General features: G+C 46.6%; 1 protein-coding gene across 1 annotated transcript in view; it reads right to left on the bottom strand.

Moving 5' to 3' along the window:
- Zc3h12d (zinc finger CCCH-type containing 12D) overlaps positions 1-6,048 on the bottom strand; it is a 36,924-nt gene extending 30,876 nt beyond the window's left edge. The window contains exon 1 of the mRNA XM_021221857.2: positions 6,031-6,048. The gene's annotated coding sequence lies outside the window, so the exon portion shown is untranslated. The remainder of the gene's footprint in view (positions 1-6,030) is intronic.
- Positions 6,049-7,692: the final 1,644 nt, after the last annotated feature.

Here is a 7,692-nt window from a genome sequence, read left to right as displayed (position 1 = left end):
AAAAAAAAAAAAAAATACAGATAATCCATGAAGATAGAGTAACTATAAAGGAGCCCAATAAGGCAGAAGTAGAGAGAAGGTATAAACAAGCTCTACACCGCCAGCGCCTCCTATGCACGACTCCAGCGCTTTTCTGTGCGCCTACCTGCATTTAATAGAGACACACAGATATGGTTTTAGGATTGCCTCTGGCTTATTTTTGCATGCGTGATGCCATGTTGTATGTATCGTTAGTCAGCAGCTTGCCTTTCTCCTTTAAAACCCACCTTGAACATCTTGTCTGGCCAGTTTCCTTGATCTGGTGTTGTATGCACAGAATCAAACTTGATGGTGAATGAATGAATGATGAATGAATGAATAAATGAATGAATGATGGTCTTCAGGGTTAACCATACGTGGAATGACGCAAATTTTAGTCCGACTCCTGTTCTTCCACTGCTACAAATGCGGCTTAATTCCTGCGCATGCTCCTTTCACTGCCCCGCCCCCTTTCCAATGTTATGGCTTCTTCTCCTTTCCAACCCAATCTTCCGTGTGAATCCTTAGCAGTAGCTGTGCTTCTGCAAAGGACACCAAGTTCCTGAGCATGCAGAACAGCTGTGTCACCCTGTGGCTTGGACCTCGGCCACTTCACTACCTACCAGTGGCTCAGCTAGTCCTTACTCAAAGAGAAATGAATCTCTTCCTCATATCTAAATATTTCAGGATGTTCCCAAAAGATGTGCTTTTCTCTGTTTTGGTTTGCCACTTTAAATTTCAGGGCACATAGGACTCAGAGGGACCCTCCTGGACTCTACAGACCTAACAGGGGCTCGGCCATGCTACCCACCACAGCACAGCACATTTGTGATTCCCCTCACGGCAGAGTGTTAGCTATTCTTCTCATGAGACTCACTCGTTCTGGGCCGGCTGCCTCAGAGTTACCGTCTCTTAGTGGCACCTGATATAGCTAGTTCAATAGGTTTTGTTTTTTGTTTTTTGTTTTTTAATGGCTGGTGGGCTGGGGTTTCCCTCTGATGGTCTAAGCTGGGGTCTTCCTCTCTTCCCACACATTTTTTTCCTTGAGTTGTAAATCTCACAGAACAGCATCCTCTAGAGGCCCCAAAGGAGATACTCCAGTGTCCCCTTTGATGCCTGACTTCCACATCCAGCGAGTCGTTAACTCTGTTTTCCGGACACTTTGTGTACCCACCCTGCCCTCCACACACACTGACACTGTCCCATCTTCTTACTCCATGGAGCAAACTTACTAATTACCTACTCACACCGGCTCCACAGAAACAAAACAAAACACGCTCTAATCTCAACCTGCTCCTAATCTACTCTGGAAAACAGAGCACAGAAAGAAAGTAGTAAAGTCATAAACCCAAAATAAGTGCCGCTGATTGCTCGGAATTGGGCTTTTTGTTTGTTTACATTTGAGTGTGTGTGTGTGTGTCTGTATGTCTATGTCTGTGTGCATATGTGTGTATATGTCTGTGTGTGTCTCTCTGGGTATATATGTGTATATATGTCTATGTGTGTACCTATGTGTGTATATGTATCTGTATGTATGTTTGTGTGTGTGTATGTGTGTGTGTATGTGTGTGTGTATGTGTATATGTGTGTGTATGTCTCTCTCTCTCTCTCTCTCTCTCTCTCTCTCTGTGCATATATGTGTATATGTCTCTGTGTGTGTCTCTCTCTGGGTGTATATGTATATATATATATGTCTATGTGTGTGCCTGTCTGTATATATGTGTGTATCTGTATCTGTGTGTGTGTGTGTTGTGTGCTGTGTGCTAAAGAGTTCAGTGGCAGTCAGAAGACATCTTGTAAGACCCTCTTCTCTTGTTTGGCCAATGTGGGTATGTGGGTCTTGGGGATGGAATTGGGCTTAGCAGCACGTGCCCTTCTTTGCTGAGCCATCTCACTAACACAGAACAATTGGTTAGAAAACTGTGCTCGGCCTGGCGTGGTGGCGCATGCCTTTAATTCCAGCACTCGGGAGGCAGAGGCAGGCAGATTTCTGAGTTCGAGGCCAGCCTGGTCTACAAAGTGAGTTCCAGGTCAGCCAGGGCTATACAGAGAAACCCTGTCTCGAAAAAACAAAACATAAAAGAAAGAAAGAAAGAAAGAAAGAAAGAAAGAAAGAAAGAAAGAAAGAAAGAAAGAAAGAAAGAAAGAAAGAAAGAAAGAAAACTGTGCTCTCTGGAGCTAGAGAGATGGCTCAACTGTTAAGAGCTCTGAGTTCAGTTCCCAGCAGTTACATGGTGGTTCACAACCATCTGTAACTCCAGTTCCAGGAAATCTGATGCTTTCTTCTGACCTCTGAGGGCACCAGGCATACACTCAGTGCACATATATACTCATACACAAATAAATCATATATATATATGTATTGTGTATATATCTGTGCATATATATATATATATATATATATATATATATATATATANANAGAGAGAGAGAGAGAGAGAGAGAGAGAGAGAGAAATATGCTTTCAAGGTAGAGAGAGGAATGGCTCGTCTCCTTTTGAGGGGTATAGAGGCTAATCAGGTGAAGGCGCTCTCCAAGTCCGATGAGCTGAGTTTGATTCCCTGAGAATTATGGAGCTTATCCACAGAGAATTAATAAGTAAACGTAAAAACAGTGTCAGGAAAGGACAGAGAAGATGACTGTGAGGCCTTTGGAGAGGACATTAGGATCTCAACATGCAGTCTGCCCCACGCCCGCCACCCGACATCACTAACGCCAAACCACTCCTCAGAGACTCAGTGTTTCTCCAAACTTCAACAATCCTCTATCCTGCACAGAGTAAAGGTCAAACCTCAGCCAAATGAGGACCAGGGCCTCACAGTTGGTCCTACTTTCCTCCCTTCCCTTAACTGCGTGTCTCCAGTCCAGCCTGGCCTCTCTATGTCTAGTGAGCAGTTCTCTTGGGACCTAGGACTAGGGTCCAATTTTAGACCAAACTTCACATAGGAAAAGGACCCTCATCTCACATTTCAGTGAGTGGACACTCACTGTCCACAGGGCTCCTCCCCTATCTGGAATATCTGCTTTCTTCACAGGCTAAGCCTACTGTCACATTTTCTGGAAGCTTCCATGAACACTCCACCCCTCAGTGCTTAGCACCCCTGCACTTATTTCAAGATAAAGGGAGAACAGAAAAACAGCAGCAGAGATAGAAACATTCATGTTCCCAGACGGGTGTGGTGGTGCATGCCTTTAATTCCAACACTCTGTGAGTTCCAGGTGAGCCTGATCTACAGAGTGAGTATCAGGACAGCCAGGGCTACACAGAGAAACCCTGTCTCGAAAATCTAAAACAAGCAAAAAGAAAGAAACATATACATTCCCACTGTGGCTTTTCTTGCTTTCTGTATCATTTTTATGAACTCTATTACTTAAACTTCTGGTTTCTCTTGTTGGGAAAATAGTCTAGATGTACACAGTCTCCTTTCAGGGCTGGGGAAGCTAAGGCCACATAGCTAGTAAATGGCAGAGAGTGCCACTGGTAAGTTCCAGAAAATAACTTGTTATGTTGAGTCTCATGCTCAGTACAGAGGTAGTGCATTAACCGCTGCCGAAGTGGAAAACTTAAAATGTCAGCTGAGTGGCTTCCCTTCATCCTCAAAGGCGCATCTCCACAAGGCGCCCTCTGTTTATTTTGTAACTACTGCTGGGTAGGACAAGAGCAAGAACATCTAAAATGAAGAGACTTGTGCCCGATGGGGTGAGCAGGCAGGTGGCCGTATGGCCCTCCCTGTGGCTGCTTCTTTCTATGGAGCCGGCCAGTCATCTGCCACAGAGCCTTTTCTGAGAAGACTTTCAAAAGGTATGTGGGCCACCAGACAGCTGTTTTTAGACAGCTGTTAGTTACAAAACTAACAGATAATTCACTGACTTCAGAAAATAATTCTCCCCCGGGACCTTAACAGTAACGTTAGTTCCTTTTAAGACAAATGATTTCTAAATAAGGGAGGAAGCAGGGGGAGGGGCCTGCTCCCCAGAGCCTCTTCACTTTGATGAGCTTGTCTTTGAGCTGTTAGTTCTCAGCTGCTTAAGTGTGACCTTGTTATTTCTAAAATCTTAGAGTCTGAACAGCTTTGTCTACGTTTTCTTCCTTGGTCTTGACTGGAAGTCCCAGATAGCCCGGAAGATCGGTGACAAAATCGTCCAGATTTCATCATGAGACCTCAGAAGGCTCAGCAGCCCAACCCTCTCTCCTTTAGGACTGATGGCAGACACAACTGTCCCATGTCCCTTCTAAAAGCAGCAAACCCAGGTTTGAAGATTCCCCAAGTCGAAAGCCTGCGATCTCTGCCTGGAAGAGCCGCTGGAGAAATTGAGGAGAGACTGAAACGGGAGAAAAAGTGATGGAGAAACAGCAGCGCCCCGTGCACAGCACTGCCTAATTATGAGGGGCTGCCTCCTACATTGTGGAAACCTTAACCTCCTTTGGAAGTGGAAAGTGTGAGCCTGCTCCTCATGCCAAGGTTGATGTGAGGAAACTGAGGGAAAGAGCCTTTGGTGGCTTGCCTAGGGTGCTACTAAATAGTGATATTTGTCATCCAGACCAGAGAGCCCCCTCCAGTGGCCACCTGTAGTGCAAACCCACAGCACTAGGCCCCAAACTACTCATGAGGCACCTGTCCTGGCCCACAGGCCACTTGAAGTCAATCACAACGGTGAGGGGAAAGTCAGCTTGCTCCTAGCTTCTCAACGACTCCACCAAGTTTGGTGGGTCAGCCCAGATTTCCAGTCCCTCCATGGGGCTAGCTATCAGTCAGATTTGGTTTGGTTCGGTTTGGTCAGAGTTTGAGGAAGTCACAGAGACTCTAAGATTTCATCCCACAAGGCTGATTTTTTTTTTTTTTTTTTGGCCTGCTCACTTCTGCCTTTTTAAAAGAGAATTTGTAATTTAAAAACTTATTTGCAGAGGGCTAGACCTGTATCTTAGTAGCAGGTGCTTGCCTGGCATGCACAAGGCCCCATTTTAACCATCTCTAAGCTCACCTCTATGGATGAGTAGTCTACACAGCACTCACCCATCTCCAGAACTCTCCATCCCTTGAAATCCATCCCCCTGAGCCCCCCCACCCCTGCCCTGCCCTAGCTAGTAGCCATCTTTCTGCTGTCTCCATGAATCTGGCCCACAGGAGTGGAATCACACAGCATGTATCCTCTGAGACTATTCATTTTACTTAGCTCAACAACCTCAAGCTCCTACCACGTTGTGTCAGAATTTTCTTTCTGTTTGAGGCAGAATCACAACCAACGTGGATTATGAATCATAATTTATATGTTGTGTGTGTTCACTCACTTTGGCTGCTTCTGTCTCTTGGCCACTGTCACTCAAACTGTTATGAACATGTTCTGGCCTGGACGTTAGTTTTCTCCTCCAACTTACTCCCTGCCACCCCCATCCTTCTCTGCTGCTATAGGTAACTTACAGGTATGCTTGAAGCATTTACAGCCTTGGGCCAGGGCCATATCAGCATCATTAGAGAAAACTCCCTAATCTTGGGTGACAAAGCTTGGGTTTCTGGTTCTGCAAAGAATTAGCCATATCAGGCTAAGACCAATCAATTTCTTCATCAGTCCTGAGGCTGCTGCCAAAACTCCTGAACTCTCTCCAGCCAGGAAACTAGACACCGCGGAACCACTGTCTAGACTGGTAGACCCTTTAGTGAGACTGGAAAGAGCAGAGCAATGTCCACTTCTGAACTCCACAGCATTCGAAGTTGCTACCGAGCCGGCAGATGGAAGGTTTACTTCAATTGGCAGGGTTAAACCCATCCTCCCCCGGCACACAGAATGATCCATGATAAAACGGAGCAGACACTGCATCTAAAGGCAGTTAACGATGCTTACCGTATTTCCATAATTTGAACACCTAACAGAACGTCTCATGTGTGAGAAGCCAGGGTGTTGAGAGCAGTCCTCGCTCGCACACCTGTCTCTAACATGCCCTTCTCCCATGCCCTTGACTGAAGTCTGTACTGTGCCTGCCACGTTAACTGATAGCAGGGCACAAGCACTCACCAGCAGGGTGTGTCCCTCGGGCTCTCACAGCAGACTTGGCCCAGCTGCCTGAGCCTTCCCAGTGACCCTCTCTTTTCAGCTTGGGAGTGCTCGGCTCAGTCCCTCAGGAGTTGCTGGAGTCAGAGGAGGGCCAAAAGTCCAAGCCACACCCCTGCTAGAAGCCTGTCCATGCCTGCGCTCCACTTCCTGCGCAAGGCGCAAGGCACGTTCAGCTGCAAAAGGTACTTACACTTTGTGTTAAAGAGAAAAGGAAGAAGGCGGTGAGAGGTAGGAAGTTCACGCCTCCGCCCCCCCAGCCAAATCAAAGTGCAGCAACCATGCAAAACAAAGCGCCTCCTCCCGGGACAGCCAGGAGTCCAAGAGGGCAAAAGCACCAGGAATTGGAGGATGAGAAGAGCTGCTAAGTTCCCACTCCTGGTGCTTGAAGATGCTCCTAGGGGAAGTCGATGCTCAACTGAAGAAGACCATAGACTGTCAGAGGGAAGCGGAAAGGGCAAGACCGCTATACATTATACGTGGAACTTGGGCTGGGAGAATTCTGCTAGTCACTCACGAAGCCAGGAGTCTCAAGAAGTGACGACCCCCTGCGGAGAAAGGGCGCAGCAGCTCTCTTTACTGCTGTCCTACATGGAGTGAGTGACAGCTTTCTCTAACTGATCCCAAGCATGTACCATTCAGCCGCTATACATAGAGCAAGTACAGAGAGCAGACTCAATTTTGTTTCCTGAATTTGGGGTCTTTCATAGCAATGCAAAAACAAAAACAAAAAAAACCCAAAATGGTAAAGCAGCCCACCACCCACCAGATAACACCCCTAACAAAGACTTTCTCAAGGCTATAGCTTAGGAGTTAAGCTGAGTTTTGAACCCTGGGCTTGGTTCTGAGGAAGCAAGAATGGCCTGGCTTTCTCTGGGTGATGGAGATTAGAAATCAGGTCTTCCTGTTTGCACAGCAAACTCCCTTACCCACTGGGTCATTTATGTTTTTTTTGAAACACCGTCTTGTGTTCTAGGCTGGCCTTGAACTCAGTCCTCCCACCTCGGCCTCCAAGGTGTGAACTACCATGCCCAACCTTGAGAGCTACTCTCTTAGGTCCAAGACAGGTCTTGGAAGCTCTGGAGAGATTACTAAGATGGACCCGGGATGTGGGATTGATTCGCAGGCCATTGAGATGCCTTAGCAGGTAGAGGCACGCAAGGCCAAGGCTGATAACCTCTGGTACCTAGGACCTACATGTGGAAGGAGAGAAACCATTCCTGCAAGCTGTTCCCTGACCTTGACACACACACACACACACACACACACACACACACACACACACTAAATCCTAAAATCATAAGTAGACAGCACCTGGGGAGCCTTCTCCTCCATACGTGCACATGCTTTCACACAAATGCACTCACATGAACAAAAATGACAGTGTCAGCTGGGCAGTGGTGGCCCACACCTTTAGTCCCAGCACTCGGAAGGCAGAAGCAGGCAGATCTCTGAGTTCAAGAGCAGCCTGGTCTACAGATTGAATTCTAGGATAACCAAGGCTACACAGTGAAACCCTGTCTCAAAAATAAATAAATAAATAAATAAATAAAAAAGTTCAATTGTCAGACTAGAATATGTTTAGTGATGGCCAAAAGATTTCAGTGCCAGTCTGGCAGTGGTGGC

This window comes from Mus pahari, chromosome 21 (assembly GCF_900095145.1).
Source record: "Mus pahari chromosome 21, PAHARI_EIJ_v1.1, whole genome shotgun sequence".
Classification (NCBI taxonomy): domain Eukaryota; kingdom Metazoa; phylum Chordata; class Mammalia; order Rodentia; family Muridae; genus Mus; species Mus pahari.
The sequence above is the reverse complement of the archived record's forward strand: the minus strand, read 5'-3'. Positions and strand labels throughout refer to the sequence as shown.